Here is a 3,741-nt window from a genome sequence, read left to right as displayed (position 1 = left end):
GGTTCTCTGCTGGGAGTCCTGAGCAGATTCATTCCAGTATATAGCAAATGAATAGTATTAAACCATGAAAAAACTTTAAAACATTAAGCAATAAGTGTATTTTAAATTGAAATCTTACGTTTACCCCGCCGGAATCAAGAAGAGTATTTGATGTAGATGGAGGAGTCGACAATTTATGATCAGTTGAGAAGAAATCGGCTTCTTTAATCATTAACTTGGTTGGATCTATGGAGTTTTGAGAAAAATGATCAGCTGGATTGTGGCGGAGACGGTCATCGGATTGCAAGAACGCCAATTCCCTAGTTTGCTTTTCCATGAAAATAGAAAAGAGAAGAGAAGAGAAGAAAAAAAGAGAAAGTAGTTGTATATGCTTTTCAACAGAGTATAGGACAGAGCTGAGAGAAAGAAGAGAGATAAGGTGTGGATTGGGTATTGGGTAAACTTTAAAATTTTAAAAATATAATAAAATAGAAAATAAATGAAATAACAAAAATGCCTCTCTTACTTTTTTGACTTTGACTGCCACCTCATCATTTTTAACACCGTTAGACAGAAATGCCTATATTTGCTCATGGATTGAAGTACATGGTACCATTTTTTAAAATTTTAAACCACAAGGGTGCCGATCGAAAACAGGTGTAACCACAATGTTTATTTTTGTACTTTTTCCTACTTTGTTTTAGTCATGTGGCCTATTAGCTCAGTTGGTTAAAGCGTCGTGCTAATAACGCGAAAGTCGTAGGTTCGAGACCTGCATGGGCCATTTTAATTTTTGATATTCAAACACATTTGGGTTAATTATACTTGTGGTCCTTTGAGTATAAGAATGAAACATTAATACCATACAACTTAATTTTTAACATTAAAATCATCCAACTGGATACATAGACAACACATAATCTAAATTTTGTTAGGTTTTATTAATGCCGAGATGTGCATGCGCCAATGAAATTATTATTTTTATATTCATAAGGCACTTGGGTTAGTTACCCTTATGGTCATCTGAGTACAGAAATGAAACGCTAATGCTATAAAACTTAAATATTTTAACAAAATCATCCAACTGAATATATGTAGGAGACACATAATCCAAGTTTTGTTAGGTCTTGTTGATGTGAGAAATCGAAAGTGAATGGATGAATGAAATTGACTGGATTGAGTTGAGTTACATGTATTTTTTATTATTATATTTTAATCCGTGTTTAAAAATCTGACTTACATGTTGTCTCAATCAGTAATGGTCCTACTATGTGCAAAGTTTAAATAATATAAACTAGATTTTTTTTTGGGTCAATGAAATTAATTTTTGATATTTACAAGAATGGAACACTAATACCATAAAGCTTAATTTTTTAACATCAAAATCCTCCAATTGGATAAGTAGACGACACATAATCTAGACTTTTATTTGCATGTTGATTAAAATAATAAAACAACTCCCAATTAGACCTTGCTAGGTTGTATTGATATGAGAAAACGAAAAGGAATGGATGAATAAAATTGAGTGGATTGGGTTTGATTACATGTATTTTTTTATTTTCCAATCCATACATAAAAATTTGGCTTACATGTCATCTCAATTGATAATGGTCCCGCTATTTAATTGAAAAATTATGTCATCTTGTCTATTAGCTCATTTGGTTAGAGCGTCGTGCTAATAATGTGAAGTTCATAGGTTCGAGATATGCATTAAGCCAATAAAATTAATTTTTGATATTTTTCTCGCAATTGGGTTAATTACACTTGTAGTCTTCATATTAATTTCAGTTCAGCAGCATTCAGTTCAGTAATTTATCATTACTTATCATAATAATAATTCTTATTAGAACCATTATTATTTTTATAAGTCTTTTATTTAATTATTGCTATTTTCAAAGGATTATATTATTATTTCAATTTCAGTAGAATTCAACTTAGTTCAGTTTAGTTCAGTAGCATTCGGTTCAGTTAATTTCAGTCAAAAAGAACAGAGCATTCGTTGGTTGACTTCCCACTATCACATGCTGATTTTTTAGGTTTTCAAAATTCAAATTCCCTCCAAACATATTTTTCTCCCTTGAGCTGTCGCTTAGTTCACACAACCACCACGATGTGGCCTGATCACAACCCCTTATAGTCGGAGCTTTCAGACATTCTGCCCATTTTTTCTTCAAACTTTATGATGGAACAATGAACAATTATTTACGAAATCTTTCTGTGTGCCCTAGATGACCACAAATGTAATAGAAGTTACACAATCGTTCAAATTTGAAGTTGGTAATCTACATTATGTTTGTGACTTTTTAATCTTCTTAAACCTATTCAGAGGCTTTCGCATCAATCAACACTCGGAGACGCATATACAATGCTCATATTATTATTAGGATCATACTCTATGAATTGGCCAAGGAAATCACCAATTTGTTTACCAATAACTTCAAACATAGTCCATACCGAAAGATCATATATATGAACCTAAAAACAACAACATCAACAAGTGTTTTGAGTGAAAAAATTGCCTTTTTATAATATGTATTTTTAAATGTAGTTATAAAATACTTTAAAAGTGTTGTTTATTTTGTTCATAAGCTATATTATTATTCTTTTAATTAGTGCCAACGATAATGATTTATGCTTGTTGGAATTAGGGTAAATTACACCCATGGCTACTGAAATTTACCCATTTTCACATTATGGTCACTGAACTTCATTCCTTCCCAGTATGGCCACTGAACTTTACACTTATTAACACCAATGGCCACTCAATTTTAACTAACTTCTCAAAATGACCGTTAACGATCGTTAACGACCTCAAAATGAAAATATTCAAGAATTAAAGTTGTTCAGAACAACATTTACCATGAACCCACATTTTTTATTTTCGAAAATGACATTTTTTGAAGCTTTCTCTCTCTAAAAATTTACTTTCTCTCCCCTAATCAAACAACACCTAAATACCTCAAAACAAAAAATTTCAAAAATTAAAGTTCCTTAGAATATTATTAACGCTTTGGATTTTTTATTTTTAGCCGTCAACGATCGTTTTGAGACGTTGAGTGGTCATCGGTGTTTAAAAGTGTAAAGTTCAGTGGCCATACCGGGAAGAAATGAAGTTCAGTGGCCATAATGTGAAAGTAGATAAAATTCAGTGGCCATGGGTGTAATTTACCCGTTGGAATTATTCAGCTTTTAAACTCAAACCTTTTTTTTTCTTTTTAAATAAAAATCTATAATCAACTATTAGAAGGATAAAAGTCAAATTTAACCTTTATATTTTCGAGAAATTATAAATTGGCCTAAACCATACGCAACCCCCTGAACTTGTCACTTTTAGTCATTTTGTCCCCTGAACTTACGGGACGATCTATTTACCCCTTCAACTATTTAAATAAGGTATTAGCAACCCCATGTTTTCATTATAACGGAAACAATTATGGCTTGTTCTCATTGCAAGCACCAATGACATAATAAAAAGGGTTGTGCACTACTAAAACAAGCTGCAAATGAGGTTCATATAGACAATACACAAGTTCTCTTGTAAAAATTGCATATAGGGTTGTACATTACTAAAACAAGCTGCAAATGAGGTTATATATATGCAGACTGGTTCCAATACTTTCCTGAACACTTGTACTAATGTTGGAACTTCATTTTGTTTCCGTTATAATAAAAATAGGGGGTTGCTAATACCACTTTTAAATAGTTGAAGGGGCAAAATAACTAAAAGTGACAAGTTCAAGGAGCTACGTATGGTTTAGGCCT

The 3,741-nt window shown here is 31.9% G+C and overlaps 1 non-coding gene across 1 annotated transcript; it reads left to right on the top strand.

Annotated features, from left to right (window-relative positions):
- The first annotated feature begins 689 nt into the window (after positions 1-689).
- TRNAI-AAU (transfer RNA isoleucine (anticodon AAU)) lies at positions 690-763 on the top strand. The gene has a single exon. It is a non-coding gene; the product is annotated as a tRNA-Ile (tRNA).
- Positions 764-3,741: the final 2,978 nt, after the last annotated feature.

This window comes from Euphorbia lathyris, chromosome 10 (genome assembly GCF_963576675.1).
Source record: "Euphorbia lathyris chromosome 10, ddEupLath1.1, whole genome shotgun sequence".
NCBI classification, from domain to species: domain Eukaryota; kingdom Viridiplantae; phylum Streptophyta; class Magnoliopsida; order Malpighiales; family Euphorbiaceae; genus Euphorbia; species Euphorbia lathyris.
The sequence above is the reverse complement of the archived record's forward strand: the minus strand, read 5'-3'. Positions and strand labels throughout refer to the sequence as shown.